Here is a 16,396-nt window from a genome sequence, read left to right as displayed (position 1 = left end):
GTGATATAATATGTGATGTCATCAGCAGTGCTTTGCTCAGCCATAAGTTACAGTTAGCTCAGCTAACTATAATGACTGAATTTCTCTGGTTTTGTACGAGTGAAATGTCAGCCTAACAATAACATTCCTGTAACGTGTTTTTCAGTGAATTTCTAAGGTTTTTTTAAATGCTGATTACTAAGTATAACGTCACTGAAACCTTTGGTTTTTTCAGTGAATTTGAATGGTTTTACAATGCTAATTGCTAACTATAAAATTCTCAAAGCCAGTTTTTTAGTGCACTTATATACTTTTAAGTTTTATGTAATTTATATACATATGCAGTAAATTGTTTTTTTATTATAAAAATGGGCTTGAAGATGCTATTAGTTCATGGGTAGTGGCTGAGTTATTGGATGAGTGCATGGAATGTGCCTGGGTGACTGGATAAGTATGTGGGTAGTACCTGAGAGAAAGCAAAAGTATATGCATAGCACTTGAGTGAATTGCTGAGTGAAAGGATTATACATGAGTGAATGGATGAGTGAATGGGTAGTACCTAAGTAAACGATTGAGTGCAAGAATAGTGACTGAGTGATTTGATGAGTGCTTAGATACTGTCGGAGTGATTGGATGAGTATATCAGTAATGCCTGGGTGATTAGATGAGTGCCAAGTCAGTGCCTGGCTCATTGGATGAGTGCATTGGTACTGTCTGGTTGATTGGATGACTGCATGGATAGGTAGTACCTAGGTGAATGTTAGAATCGGAGGTCTCTGGTTGGCACAGGTATGCACTTGTGACAAGCAGGGACCTTCTCCTCTAGTCAGGGTAAGGGACCTACTCCATAAGGATAACCCCTGCTCACTCTTTAGGTTGCATGGCGCAAGCAGACAAGGCTAATCCTCAGGGCGATAGTTAGGTAAGCATTTATGATCACATACAGTAAACCCACTGACCCACCACAGACGGACACCAGTCGTAAGGTTGGATTAAAAAATACGTAGACTTTATGTAAAAGATATACTTCATATGCAGGTTTATCACAAGACCATATAACATTTAGCGATTGAGGCCACCAGATTTAAATAGGCAATAGTTCTTAAGTGTTCTTGGTCAGCAAGGTACGCTGATGGTCGATGCGCGCTTCGCGCTGGAGAAGCGACCCGTGGATGAATGACGGACGACACGGAAAACACGTTGCGGACCCTGGATCAGATGTGAACTCGGGATCGAGTTCAAGTGTACCTTGCGTTGAGTGTCCGATGGGGTTTCAGGCGCGGCCACTGGTGAGGGCGGACCCGGGACGAGGCCGACGGTTCTCCGAAGGGTCTATCCGTCTTGAAGCCCCCTCGAGTTGCGAGGCGGGTGAGCGGGATGGTGTGGAGGGTTGCGGCGATCAGGGATCTGGTGCAGCTCACGGGGCGAGGTGCAGTTCAGGCCTGCAGGGCGTACTACTTCTTAGCACGCTAGGTCATACCTGTGGATCTGTGGAGACCGTTGCGTTCTCTGGCAGATGGGTACAGCACCGGGCCTCCGGTACCAACATATGGAAGGCCTTTCTTGAGGTGCGGCAAGAGCCTTGGTATGCAGGAGGGCAAGCGAGACAGTCGGGTACGTATCGACATACAGACCGTCCGAGGCTATCAGATGCGCTCCGTGCAGATTCCGGCGGGAGAAGATGAGAGCCACACAATGCGCTCCATAGTAGGTGAGGTGACAGGAGATTGGACGGCCCAGCACTGAAGCAGAGAGCGACTCAAGCTTGAGGGGGGCTCTCTGCGGCGGGTCGACCAGGCTCCGAGCTGTCACGACCTTAGGAGGGGCGAAGGCATCCGAGTCACAACTCCGGCGAGGGAAAAGAACTTAAGGCCCAACAGCTGACGGGCACAGGCAGAATTGAACCCACTGGTCCTGGGGTTCAGTTCATTGGGCAAGCTCGAGATCAAGCCCTTGGAGATAATTTCAGGCACAAGTCTTCAAAGTCCTCTCTGGTCTTTTCCTCTCTGTTCTCAGCAAGGCACCACTGAAGGCCAGTCCCTCAGGTCAGGGACAGGTTTCCTTCCTTCAGCTTCTCTTAGTCCTTCTAGTCAGGCAAAGATTCGTCGTGGTCAAAACAGGATCTGATTTGCTAGGAGCAGGGCTCCTACTTTTATATACAGTTTCTTTTGTCTTTGCAGGCCAGGGGGCCTGAGCCTGTTCAACCCGGTTTCGGAGCACTCTGTTGACAGGAAGCTGCCGTCTTCTTTCAGGGTGCAGGGCACGGACATCAGACGCTCCGCAGGAGGTGGAGCTAGCATTGTGGTGGTGGAGCACAACCCTATTCAGAGTCATGGACTACTCCGCCCACCCATCCTGGTGTAAGCACTCTATTCACCACCTGGTAGCCCAGACTGTCCCTGGGAATTTCCCAGCCCTGTCACTCACACAAACCCAGACAGCAGATACACATCCTGGCAGAGGCGGGCTGAAATAGTTAGGCGAGCAAATGCTAACTTTCTAAAAGTAGCATTTGCAAACACAGGATAATAAAATAAACCTTACTGAAGGAAGTATTTTATTATCCTGAGTTCAGGCATACTAAACTTGTTCCCTGAGCCTGCCGGGACTATAGCGTGTAATAATTCCGGCAGCTCATCCTCGCCTATGAGAACAGGTAGCCCTTCAATAGTGAAGAACAAAAAGGGCGGTAATTCACTATTAGGACATGCCACACACCAGGCTTGTCCTACCTTATGCTTACAATGCACCCTGCCCGTAGGCCTACCCTAGGGGTGACAGATATGAAGTTTAAGGGAAGGTTTAGGGACTGGCAAGTGGGTGTACTTGCGCAGTTAGCATGACAGTACCGGACTGCACGTAGGTTCTGCAATGGCAGACTCTAGACACATTTTAAAAGGCTGCTTCTGTGGGTGGCACAACCAGCGCTGCAGGCCCACTAGCAGTATTTGTATTTACAAGCCCTGGCACTCCTAAAGCACGTTACTGGGGACTGACAGTAAACCAAATAAGCCAATCATGGAAATCGATTATGGATATACTTTACATTGGGAGAGCATATGCACTTTGGCACTGGTCAGCAGTGGTAAAGTGCCCTGAGTCAATAAACCAACAAAAACAGGTCAGAGAAAATATTGGAGGAAGGCAAAAAGTTCAGGGATGACCCTGCCGAGAGGACCAGGTCCAACAGTTATTGAATGAGTGCAAGGCTGGTGCCTGAGTGAATGGATCTGTGCATGGGTAGTGCCTGAGTAAATGGATGAGTGCATGGGTAGTACCTGGGTGATTTTATTGGAAGAGAAGTTCAGAAATAGGAAGAAAGGTACAGAAGGAAGCAAGAGAAATGCAGAAAGAGGCAAGAGAAGTGCAAAAACAGGAGATAAGGTGCAGAAAGAAGCAAAGGGAAGTACAGAAAAAGCTAAAAAGGTGCTTAAAGAAGCAAGAGAAGTAATGAAAGAGGCAAGAGATGTATTGAAATAAGGCACGCGAGACGCAGAAAGAAGCTAGAGAGATGCAGAAAGACGCAAAAGACGTGCAGAAAAAGGAAAGACAGGTGCAGAAAGAGGCAAGAGAAGTGCAGGAAAGAGCAAAAGGGGTGCAGAAAGAGGCAAAATAGGTGTAGGAAGAAGCAAGAGAGGTGCAGATTGAAGCACAAAAGGTACAGAAAGAGTCACGCGACATGAAGAAGCAAAAGAAGTGCAGAAAGATGAAGAAAGATGCGAAAGAGGAAGAAAGGCACAGAAAGAGGAATAAAGGCATAGTAAGAAGAAAGAGAGATACTGAAATTAGCAAGAGAGGTACAGAAAGAAGGGAGTGAGGTACAGAAAGAAGCAAGGGAGGTTCAGAAAGAAGCAATTGAGATGAAGAAAGTGGCTTGAGGGGTGCAGGAAGAAGAAAGAGAAGTACAGAAAGAGGCAATATAAGTACAGTAAGAGGCAAGAGAAGTTTAGTAAGAGGCAAGAAAAATGCAGAAAGAGGCAAGAAAAGTCCAGAAACAGGGCAAACAGTACAAAAAGAAGCAATAGAGGTGCAGAAAGAAGCAAGAAGGGTACAGAAAGTGGAAGAAAGAGAGGTGCAAGTAGCAAGAGATGTGCAGAAAGAATCAAGATATGTGCATACAGAAGCAACAAAGGTACAGAAAGAAGGAACAAAATTGCACGAAGAAGCAAGAGAGGCACAGAAAGAGGCAAGAGAGGTGGAAAAAAGCACAGGTGGTATAGAAAGAAGCAAGAGAACTCCAGAAAGAAGAATAAAGGGGTAGAAAGAGGATCTAAGGAGCAGAAAGAACCAAGTTAAGTGCAGAAAGAAGCAAGAGGTGCAGAAACAAGAAAGAGAGGTACAGAAAGAAGAGAGTGAGGTGCAGTAAGAGGCAACAGAGGTACAGAAAGAGGCAAGAGAGTTGTAGTAAGAGGCAAGAGAAGTACAGAAAGAGAAAGAAGTACAGAAAGAGGACAAAAGGTACAGAAAGAAGCAAGCGAGGTTCAGAAAGATGCAAGAGAGGTACAGAAAGAGGCAAGCGAGGTGCAGAAAGAGGCAATAGGTTTGTAGAAAGAAGCAGAAGAGGTACAGAAGAAAGAAAAGAGGTGCAGAAAGAAGCAAGAAAGGTACAGAAAGAAGCAAGAGAAGTGATGAAAGAGGCAAGAGAGGTTGAGAAAGAAGCAAGAGAGGGGCAGAAATAAGCAAGAGAGGTGCATAAAGACCTAAGAGAGGTGCATAAATAAGCCAGATGGGTGCAGAAAGGGAAAGAAAGGTTCAAAAAGAGGAAGTGAGAAACAGAAAGAAGCAAGAGAGGTACAGAAATGAGCAAAAGAGATGCAGAAAGAAGCAATAGAGATGCAGAAAGTTGCAACAGAAGTACAGAAAGAATCAATAGAGGTACGGAAAGAGATATGAGAACTGCAGAAAATAAAAAAGAGGTACAGAAAGAGGTAAGAACGGTGGAAAAAGAGAGAATAAGGGTGCAGAAAGAGGCAAGAGTTGTGCATGAAGAGGCAAGAGAGGTGTAGAAAGCGGGATGAGGGGTGCAGAAAAAAGCAAGAGTGGTGAACAAAGAAGCAAGAGAGGTGCAGAGAGAAGCAAGAGAGGTACACAACAAAGCAAGAGGGATGCAGAAATAGGAATAATGGTACAGAAAGAGAGGTGCAGAAAGACGCAAGAGACGTGCAGAAAGAAGCAAGGGATGTGCAGACAGAAGCAAGAGCACTGCGTAAAGAAGAATAAAGGGGTAAAAAGAGGCTCAACGGCGCAGAAAGAAGCAAGTGAAGTGCAGAAAGAAGCAAGAGGTGTAGAAACAAACAAGAGAGCTACAGAAAGAAGAGAGTGAGGTGCAGAAATAGGCAACAGAGTTGCAGACAGAAGAGATTGAGGTGCAGGAAGAAGCAATTGAGGTACCGAAAGAGGCTTGAGGGGTGCAGAACGGAGCAAGAGAAGTACATAAAAGGGAAGAATGTTACAGGAAGAAGGAAGAGAGGTACAGAAAGAAGCAAGAGAGGTACAGAAAGAGACAATAGAGGTGAATAAAGAAGCAAGATAATTGCATAAAGAGGAATAAAGGTGCAGAAAGATACAGAAAGAGGAAGAAAGACTCAGGAAAAAGAAAAAAAGGTGAAGCAAGAAGCAAGAGAGGGGCAGAACGAAGCAAGAAAGGTACAGAAAGAAGCAAGAGAAGTGATGAAAGAGGCAAGAGAGGTTGAGAAAGAAGCAAGAGAGGGGCAGAAATAAGCAAGAGAGGTACATAAAGACCTAAGAGAGGTGCATAAATAAGCCAGATGGGTGCAGAAAGGGGAAGAAAGGTACAAAAAGAGGAAGTGAGAAACAGAAAGAAGCAAGAGAGGTACAGAAATGAGCAAAAGAGAAGCAGAAAGAAGCAATAGAGATGCAGAAAGTAGCAACAGAAGTACAGAAAGAATAAATAGAGGTACGGAAAGAGGTATGAGAACTGCAGAAAATAAGAACGAGGTACAGAAAGAGGTAAGAACGGTGGAAAAAGAGAGAATAAGGGTGCAGAAAGAGGCAAGAGGTGTGCATGAAGAGGCAAGAGAGGTGTAGAAAGCAGGAAGAGGGGTGCAGAAAAAAGCAAGAGTGGTGAACAAAGAAGCAATAGAGGTGCAGAGAGAAGCAAGAGAGGTACACAACAAAGCAAGAGGGATGCAGAAATAGGAATAATGGTACAGAAAGAGAGGTGCAGAAAGACGCAAGAGACGTGCAGAAAGAAGCAAGGGATGTGCAGACAGAAGTAAAGAAGAATAAAGGGGTAGAAAGAGGATCAACGGCGCAGAAAGAAGCAAGTGAAGTGCAGAAAGAAGCAAGAGGTGTAGAAACAAGCAAGAGAGCTATAGAAAGAAGAGAGTGAGGTGCAGAAAGAGGCAACAGAGTTGCAGACAGAAGAGATTGAGGTGCAGGAAGAAGCAATTGAGGTACCGGAAGAGGCTTGAGGGGTGCAGAACGGAGCAAGAGAAGTACATAAAAGGGAAGAATGTTACAGGAAGAAGGAAGAGAGGTACAGAAAGAAGCAAGAGAGGTACATAAAGAGACAATAGAGGTGAATAAAGAAGCAAGATAATTGCATAAAGAGGAATAAAGGTGCAGAAAGATACAGAAAGAGGAAGAAAGACTCAGGAAAAAGAAAAAAAGGTGAAGCAAGAAGCAAGAGAGGTGCAGAATGAAGCAAGAGAAGTGCAGAAAGAGGGAAGTGAGGTGCAGGAAGAAGCAACTGAGATGCAGAACTTGAGGGGTGCAGGAAGAGAAGTACAGAAAGAGGCAAGAGAAATGCAGAAAGAGGCAAGAAATGTACAGGAAGAGGACAAAAGGTACAAATAGAAGCAAAAGAGGTGCAGAAAGAAGCATGAGATGTGGTAAAAAAGGCATGTGAGGTTCGGAAAAAAGCAAGAGAGGTACATAAAGTAGCAAGAGAAGTACAGAAAGAGGAAGAAAGGTACAGAAAAAAGCAAGAGAGATTCAGAAAGAGGCAAGATAGGTGCAGGAAGAAGCCATTGAGGTAAAGAAAGAGGCAAGAAAGGTGCAGAAAGAGGCAAAATGTGTGTAGAAAGTAGCACAAGAGGTACAGAAGAAACAAAAGAGGTGCAGAAAGAAGCAAGAAAGGTACAGAAACAAGCAAGAGAAGTGATGAAAGAGGCAAGAGAGGTTGAGAAAGAAGCAAGAGAGGGGTAGAAATAAGCAAGAGAGGAGCAGAAAGACCAAAGAGAGGAGCATAAATAAGCCAGAGGGGTGCAGAAAGAGGAAGAAAGGTACAAAAAGAAGAAGGGAGGTACAGAAAGAAGCAAGAGAGGTACAGAAATTAGCAAGAGAGATGCAGAAAGAATGAATAGAGATACAGAAAGTAGTAACAGAAGTACAGAAACAAGCAAGAGATGTACAGAAAGAGGCAAGAGAACTGCAGGAAATGAAAAAGACGTGCAGAAAGAAGGAAGAGAGGTGGACAAAGGGAGAATAAGGGTGCAAAGGTGTGCATAAAGAGGAATAAAGGCACAGAAAGAGGAAGAAAGGTACAGAAAGAAGGAGAAAGACTAAGGAAAAAGAAAGAGGCAGGAGAGGTACAGAAAGCAGCAAGAGAGGTACAGAAAGAAGAGAGTGAGGTAGAGGAAGAAGCAATTGAGGTGCAGCAAGAGGCTTGAGGGATGCAGAAAGGAGCAAACGAAGTGCATCAAGAAGAATGTTGCAGGAAGTCGAAAGAGAACTACAGAAAGAGGCAATAGAAGCACAGTAAGAGGAAAGAGTAGTACAGAAATAGAAAGAAAGTTACAGAACAAAGGAATAGAGTTGAAAAAGTAGAAAGAGAAGTAAGGAAACAGGTAAGAGAGGTTCAGAAAGAAGCAAGAGAACTTCATAAAGAGGAATAAAGGCGTAGAAAGAGGAAGACAGTTGCAGAAACAGGAAGCACGACTCAGAAAGAAGAAAGAGAAGTGCGGAATGAAAGCAAGAGAGGTGTAGAAAGAAGTAAGAAATGTACAAAAAGAAGAGAGTGAGGAACAGGAAGAAGCAATTAAGGTGCAGCAAGAGGTGTGCAAAAAGGAGCAAGAGAAGTGCATAAAGATGCAAAAAAGGTACAGAAATGGGCAAGAGGGGTTAAGAAAGAAGCAAGAGAGGTTCAAAAAGAAGCAAGAGAAGTGATAAAAGAGGAAAGATAGGTTGAGAAAGAGTAGAGAGAGGTTGAGAAAGCATCAAATGAAGGGCAGAAAGAAGCAAGAGGGGTGCAGAGCAGAAAGATGATGAAAGGTACACAAAGGGGAAGAGAGGTACAGAAAGAAACAAGAGATGTACAGAAAAAGGCAAAGGGGCTGCAGAAAAATCTAAAAGGAGGTGCAGAAAGATGCAAGACAGGTGCACAAAGAGGGAAGAAAGGCACAGAAAGAGGCAAGAGGGGTGCAGAAAGAAGCACAAGAGGTGTAGAAGGAGGCACTAAAGGCACTGAAAGAAGCACAAGAGGTGCTGAAAGTGGTAAGAGAGGTGCACAAAGAAGCAAGAGTGATACAGAAAAAATCAAGAAAAGTGAAGAAAGAGGCAAGAGAGGTTGAGAAAGAAGCAGAAGAGGGGCAGAAAAAAGCACGAGAGGTGCAGTAGGAAGCAAAAGAAGTGATGATGCATGCAAGAGAGTCTCAGAAAGAAGCGAGAGAGGTACATAAAGAGGCAAAAGAGCTGCAGTAAGAGGCAAGAGAGAGGCAGAAAGAAACACATGAGGCAATGAAAGAAGCAAGAGTGGTGCAGGAAGAGTCAAGAGAGGTGCAAATAGAAGCAGGAGAGGTTCAGAAAGAAGTAACAGGTGTGCGGAAAAAATCAAGAGAGGTGTAGATAAAAGCAAGAAAAGTGCAGATAGAAGGAAGAGAGGTACAGAAAGATAGGTGCAGAAAGACACAAGAGCGGTGCAGAAAGAAGCAAGGGATGTGCAGACAGAAGGAAGAGAGGTGCAGGAAGAAGCAACAGAAGTGCAGGAAGAATCAACATAAGTGCAGAATGAAGCAAGAGAGGTACAAAAAGATCCAAGAGAGGTGCAAAAAGATGCACAAGACGTACAGAAAGAAGCAAGAGAGGCACAGAAAGAGGCAAGAGAAGCAAAGTAAGAGGCACAAGAGGTGCATAAAGATGGAAGAGAACTGCATAAAGAGGAAGAAAGGCACAGAAAGAGGAAGAAAGGTACAGAAAGAGGGAGAATGACTCAGAAAAAAGAAAGAGAAGTACTGAAAGAACCAAGAGAGGTACTGAAACCAGCAAGAGGGGTACAGAAAGAAGAGAGTGGGGTACAGGAAGAAGCATTTGAGGTGCAGCAAGAGGCTTGAGGGGTGCACAAAGGAGCAAAAGAAGTGCATCAAGAAGAAGAATGTTGCAGGAAGTCGAAAGAGAACTACAGAAAGAGGCAATAGTTGTACAGTAAAAGGAAAGCTTAGGACAGAAATAGAAAGAAATGTACAGAAAGAAGGAATAGAGTTGCAGAAATTAGAAAGAGAAGTAAGGAAACAGGCAAGAGAGGTTCAGAAAGAAGCAAGAGAAATGCATAAAGAGGAATAAAGGCACAAAAAGAGGAAGAAAGTTGCAGAAACAGGAAGAAAGACTAAGAAAGAAGAAAGAGAAGTGCAGAACGAAAGCAAGAGAGGTGCAGAAAGTAGCAAGAAATATACAGAAAGAAGAGAGTGAGGTACAGGAAGACACAATTAAGGTGCAGCAAGAGGCATGCAACAAGGAGCAAGAGAAGTGCATAAAGATGCAACCATAAAGATGCAACAAAGGTACAGAAATAGGCAAGATAGGTTCAGACAGAAGCAAGAGAGGTGCAGAAAGAAGCAATAGAAGTGATGAAAGAGGCAAGAGAGGTTGAGAAAGAGTAAAGAGAGGTTGAGAAAGCATCAAGTGAAGGGCAGAAAGAAGCAAGAGGGGCACAGAGCAGAAAGATCAAGAAAGGTACACAAAATGGAAGAGAGGTACAGAAAGAAGCAAGAGATGTACAGAAAGAAGCAAGAGCGATGCAGAAAGAAACAAGAGAGGTGCAGAAAAAGCAAAGGAACTGCAGAAAAATAAAAAAAGGTGCAGAAAGATGCAAGAGTTGTGGTAAAAAAGGCATGTGAGGTTCGGAAAAGAGCAAGAGAGGTACAGAAAGTAGCAAGAGAAGTGCAGAAAGAGGAAGAAAGGTATAGAAAGAAGCAGGATATATTCAGAAAGAGACAAGATAGGTGCAGGAAGAAGCCATTGGGGTACAGAAAGAGGCAAGAGAGGTGCAGAAAGAGGCAAGATGTGTGTAGAAAGAAGCACAAGAGGTACAGAAGAAACAAAAGAGGTGCAGAAAGAAGCAAAAGAGGTACAGAAATAAGCAAGAGAAGTGATGAAAGAGGCAAGTGAGGTTGAGAAAGAAGCAAGAGAGGGGTAGAAATAAGCAATAGAGGAGCAGAAAGACCAAAGAGAGGAGCATAAATAAGCCAGAGGGGTGCAGAAAGAGGAAGAAAGGTACAAAAAGAAGAAGGGAGGTACAAAAAGAAGCAAGAGAGGTACAGAAATTAGCCAGAGAGATGCAGAAAGAAACAAGAGAGGTACAGAAAGCAGCAAGAGAGGTGCAGAAAGAGGCAAGATGTGTGTAGAAAGAAGCACAAGAGGTACAGAAGAAACAAAAGAGGTACAGAAATTAGCAAGAGAGATGCAGAAAGGAGGAATAGAGATACAGAAAGTAACAACAGAAGTACAGAAACAAGCAAGAGATGTACAGAAAGAGGCAAGAGAACTGCAGGAAATGAAAAAGATGTGCAGAAAGAGGGAAGAGTGGTCGACAAAGGGAGAATAAGGGTGCAAAGGTGTGCATAAAGAGGAATAAAGGCACAGAAAGAGGAAGAAAGGTTCATAAAGAGAGAGTAAGACTAAGAAAAAAGAAAGAGAAGTACAGAAAGAAGCAGGAGAGGTACAAAAAGCAGCAAGTGAGGTACAGAAAGAAGCGAGTGAGGTAGAGGAAGACGCAATTGAGGTGCAGCAAGAGGCTTGAGGGGTGCACAAAGGAGCAAAAGAAGTGCATCAAGAAGAAGAATGTTGCAGGAAGTCGAAAGAGAACTACAGAAAGAGGCAATAGTTGTACAGTAAAAGGAAAGCTTAGGACAGAAATAGAAAAAAAGGTACAGAAAGAAGGAATAGAGTTGCAGAAAGTAGAAAGAGAAGTAAGGAAACAGGCACGAGAGCTTCAGAAAGAAGCAAGAGAAATTCATAAAGAGGAATAAAGGCACAAAAAGAGGAAGAAAGTTGCAGAAATAGGAAGAAAGACTAAGAAAGAAGAAAGAGAAGTGCAGAACGAAAGCAAGAGAGGTGCAGAAAGTAGCAAGAAATATACAGAAAGAAGAGAGTGAGGTACAGGAAGACACAATTAAGGTGCAGCAAGAGGCATGCAACAAGGAGCAAGAGAAGTGCATAAAGATGCAACCATAAAGATGCAACAAAGGTACAGAAATAGGCAAGATAGGTTCAGACAGAAGCAAGAGAGGTGCAGAAAGAAGCAATAGAAGAGATGAAAGAGGCAAGAGAGGTTGAGAAAGAGTAAAGAGAGGTTGAAAAAGCATCAAGTGAAGGGCAGAAAGAAGCAAGAGGGGCACAGAGCAGAAAGATCAAGAAAGGTACACAAAATGGAAGAGAGGTACAGAAAGAAGCAAGAGATGTACAGAAAGAAGCAAGAGCGATGCAGAAAGAAACAAGAGAGGTGCAGAAAAAGCAAAGGAACTGCAGAAAAATAAAAAAAGGTGCAGAAAGATGCAAGAGTTGTGGTAAAAAAGGCATGTGAGGTTCGGAAAAGAGCAAGAGAGGTACAGAAGTAGCAAGAGAAGTACAGAAAGAGGAAGAAAGGTATAGAAAGAAGCAGGATATATTCAGAAAGAGACAAGATAGGTGCAGGAAGAAGCCATTGGGGTACAGAAAGAGGCAAGAGAGGTGCAGAAAGAGGCAAGATGTGTGTAGAAAGAAGCACAAGAGGTACAGAAGAAACAAAAGAGGTACAGAAATTAGCAAGAGAGATGCAGAAAGGAGGAATAGAGATACAGAAAGTAACAACAGAAGTACAGAAACAAGCAAGAGATGTACAGAAAGAGGCAAGAGAACTGCAGGAAATGAAAAAGATGTGCAGAAAGAGGGAAGAGTGGTCGACAAAGGGAGAATAAGGGTGCAAAGGTGTGCATAAAGAGGAATAAAGGCACAGAAAGAGGAAGAAAGGTTCATAAAGAGAGAGTAAGACTAAGAAAAAAGAAAGAGAAGTACAGAAAGAAGCAGGAGAGGTACAAAAAGCAGCAAGTGAGGTACAGAAAGAAGCGAGTGAGGTAGAGGAAGACGCAATTGAGGTGCAGCAAGAGGCTTGAGGGGTGCACAAAGGAGCAAAAGAAGTGCATCAAGAAGAAGAATGTTGCAGGAAGTCGAAAGAGAACTACAGAAAGAGGCAATAGTTGTACAGTAAAAGGAAAGCTTAGGACAGAAATAGAAAAAAAGGTACAGAAAGAAGGAATAGAGTTGCAGAAAGTAGAAAGAGAAGTAAGGAAACAGGCACGAGAGCTTCAGAAAGAAGCAAGAGAAATTCATAAAGAGGAATAAAGGCACAAAAAGAGGAAGAAAGTTGCAGAAATAGGAAGAAAGACTAAGAAAGAAGAAAGAGAAGTGCAGAACGAAAGCAAGAGAGGTGCAGAAAGTAGCAAGAAATATACAGAAAGAAGAGAGTGAGGTACAGGAAGACACAATTAAGGTGCAGCAAGAGGCATGCAACAAGGAGCAAGAGAAGTGCATAAAGATGCAACCATAAAGATGCAACAAAGGTACAGAAATAGGCAAGATAGGTTCAGACAGAAGCAAGAGAGGTGCAGAAAGAAGCAATAGAAGAGATGAAAGAGGCAAGAGAGGTTGAGAAAGAGTAAAGAGAGGTTGAAAAAGCATCAAGTGAAGGGCAGAAAGAAGCAAGAGGGGCACAGAGCAGAAAGATCAAGAAAGGTACACAAAATGGAAGAGAGGTACAGAAAGAAGCAAGAGATGTACAGAAAGAAGCAAGAGCGATGCAGAAAGAAACAAGAGAGGTGCAGAAAAAGCAAAGGAACTGCAGAAAAATAAAAAAAGGTGCAGAAAGATGCAAGAGTTGTGGTAAAAAAGGCATGTGAGGTTCGGAAAAGAGCAAGAGAGGTACAGAAGTAGCAAGAGAAGTACAGAAAGAGGAAGAAAGGTATAGAAAGAAGCAGGATATATTCAGAAAGAGACAAGATAGGTGCAGGAAGAAGCCATTGGGGTACAGAAAGAGGCAAGAGAGGTGCAGAAAGAGGCAAGATGTGTGTAGAAAGAAGCACAAGAGGTACAGAAGAAACAAAAGAGGTGCAGAAAGAAGCACAAGAGGTACAGAAATAAGCAAGAGAAGTGATGAAAGAGGCAAGTGAGGTTGAGAAAGAAGCAAGAGAGGGGTAGAAATAAGCAATAGAGGAGCAGAAAGACCAAAGAGAGGAGCATAAATAAGCCAGAGGGGTGCAGAAAGAGGAAGAAAGGTACAAAAAGAAGAAGGGAGGTATAAAAAGAAGCAAGAGAGGTACAGAAATTAGCCAGAGAGATGCAGAAAGAAACAAGAGAGGTACAGAAAGCAGCAAGAGAGGTGCAGAAAGAGGCAAGATGTGTGTAGAAAGAAGCACAAGAGGTACAGAAGAAACAAAAGAGGTGCAGAAATTAGCAAGAGAGATGCAGAAAGGAGGAATAGAGATACAGAAAGTAACAACAGAAGTACAGAAACAAGCAAGAGATGTACAGAAAGAGGCAAGAGAACTGCAGGAAATGAAAAAGACGTGCAGAAAGAGGGAAGAGTGGTCTGTCATGTATTCCTATAGGTTCTGAATCGATCCCCCTATTCCTGACCCTATTCTGGTTAAACTAACTATCAAGTTAACTAACAGTCAGCCCATGAGGCAAGAACAGCCCCCATGATGCAGATACCGTTATCTGACGCAGTCACACTACGGCACAGGAACGTGTTATCTGATTAGGTCATAACGCTTGAGATCTAATTAGACAAGCGACATTCCTCCAGCCCCTGATAAGGCATACGACGTTCTCATAACAAATCAAACCTATGACAACCTGGAAAATCCGTGCGGCCATTGTTTTGATTTCACAGAGAACTTTAGTAAAGAATGTGCTAACGAGCAAGTCGTATGACATCTTTATTGACGTATCTATGTCCATCCTTACGTCAATCTCGGCACCTTTAAGGTATAAATATTGCCGATCTTGCCCTATGCAAACACACGCGTGGTGACGAGACGGAGCAGCCATACTTGCCGAAGCCCAGAAGCAGAGCAGACCCCGCTGGCAGCAGCCCCGCCTTCCTGATGCGCTGAGAGACGCGCTGCTATCTCTTGCCGAGAGACCCAGCACCGGCGCTTTCAGGCAGCCCTCGCAGGCGGCCTGGAATATCGAGAGCAGAGAAAGAGATACCATTCCTCATTCATCCTAACTTCCAGGTACAGAACTGAATAACCCCTCACAGAGAATTCTTTAGTTATTCACTTGGCAAAAACATACTTAACTTAAACTGTAACTTTCTATTCCCGCCCATGCATTAGACTTAGGTCAGGTACACGGGGTAGGCGTATTTAGAAACACCAGTTGAGTACGTTTAGTCAAATGTATATGTGTATGTAAATATATTTTAATCATTTTAAACATCATATGGCTCAGAAACCATATCAATGTTTTTACAGTATTATTTTATACTATTGCTTTTAATGTATGCACTTTACTTAACTATAAGTATCGCAATAATATCGATCCATTTCTCTTGTACGAGAAAAGAGACTGATCAATAAATAACACCTTTTTATTGAACACGCCCGTCTCTTCCTTTTCTCTACAATCTGATGAGACTAAGAATGCACGTACTGACTGAGTAAAATAATTGCCTTGTGCTCACACGACTCTCGAGATTGACTCTTGATTAGGGGAGAGCAAAGTTGTCATGTTCTATGGTTGTCAGAAACTAAATCCCTTCTTGTCTAATCAGGGAAGTTAATTCCTCCTTGAACATTCGAGAAAGTTTCTAGCGAACTCTGAGCTACGCTGGCAAACCCAAAACTTAAGTCTAGTATCGACAGTAGTAGACCTAGTTAACGTCTGGCCTAGGCCTTTACTGCTGTAGGTATTATTCCAATGCGCAGAGCCTATTGGGAAGATAGGAGCTACACTACAGGTCGACAAAGGGAGAATAAGGGTGCAAAGGTGTGCATAAAGAGGAATAAAGGCACAGAAAGAGGAAGAAAGGTTCATAAAGAGAGAGTAAGACTAAGAAAAAAGAAAGAGAAGTACAGAAAGAAGCAGGAGAGGTACAAAAAGCAGCAAGTGAGGTACAGAAAGAAGCGAGTGAGGTAGAGGAAGACGCAATTGAGGTGCAGCAAGAGGCTTGAGGGGTGCAGAAAGGAGCAAAGGAAGTGCATCAAGAAGAATGTTGCAGGAAGTCGAAAGAGAATACAAAAAGAGGCAATAGAAATACAGTAAGAGGAAAGAGTAGTACAGAAATAGAAAGAAAGGTACAGAACAAAGGAATAGAGTTGCAGAAAGTAGAAAGAGAAGTAAGGAAACAGACAAGAGAGGTGCAGAAAGAAGCAAGAGAACTGCATAAAGTGGAATAAAGGCGTAGAAAGAGGAAGACAGTTGCAGAAACAGGAAGCACGAATCAGAAAGAAGAAAGAGAAGTGCAGAACGAAAGCAAGAGAGGTGCAGAAAGAAGCAAGAAATATTCAGAAAGAAGAGAGTGAGGTACAGTAAGACACAATTAAGGTGCAGCAAGTGGTATGCAACAAGGAGCAGGAGAAGTGCATAAAGATGCAACCATAAAGATGCAACAAAGGTACAGAAATAGGCAAGAGAGGTTCAGACAGAAGCAAGAGTGGTGCAGAAAGAAGCAATAGAAGTGATGAAAGAGGCAAGAGAGGTTGCGAAAGAGTAAAGAGAGGTTGAGAAAGCAGCAAGTAAGGGGCAGAAAGAAGCAGGAGGGGTGCAGAGCAGAACGATGAAGGTACAAAAGGGGAAGAGAGGTACAGAATAATCAAGAGAAATGCAGAAAGAAACAAGAGAGGTGCAGAAAAAGGCAAAGGAACTGCAGAAAAATCAAAAAAGAGGTGCAGAAAGACACAAGAGAGGTGCACAAAGAGGGAAGAAGGGCACAGAAAGAGGCAAGAGGGGTGCATAAAGAAGCACAAGAGGTACAGAAAGAGGCACAAGACTCACCAAAAGAAGCAGAAGAGGTGCTGAAAGAGGCAAGAGAGGTGCAAAAAGAAGCAAGAGCGGTAGAGAAAATATCAACACAAGTGAAGAAAGAGGCAAAAGAGGTTGAAAAAGTAGCAGGAGAGGGGCAGAAAAATGCAAGAGAGGTGAACAAAGAAGCAAGAGAAGTACAGAATGAAGCATGAAAGGTGCTGAAAGAAGCAAG

Source organism: Lissotriton helveticus, chromosome 4_2, assembly GCF_964261635.1.
Source record: "Lissotriton helveticus chromosome 4_2, aLisHel1.1, whole genome shotgun sequence".
In the NCBI taxonomy this organism is placed as follows: Eukaryota; Metazoa; Chordata; class Amphibia; order Caudata; family Salamandridae; genus Lissotriton; species Lissotriton helveticus.
The sequence above is the reverse complement of the archived record's forward strand: the minus strand, read 5'-3'. Positions refer to the sequence as shown.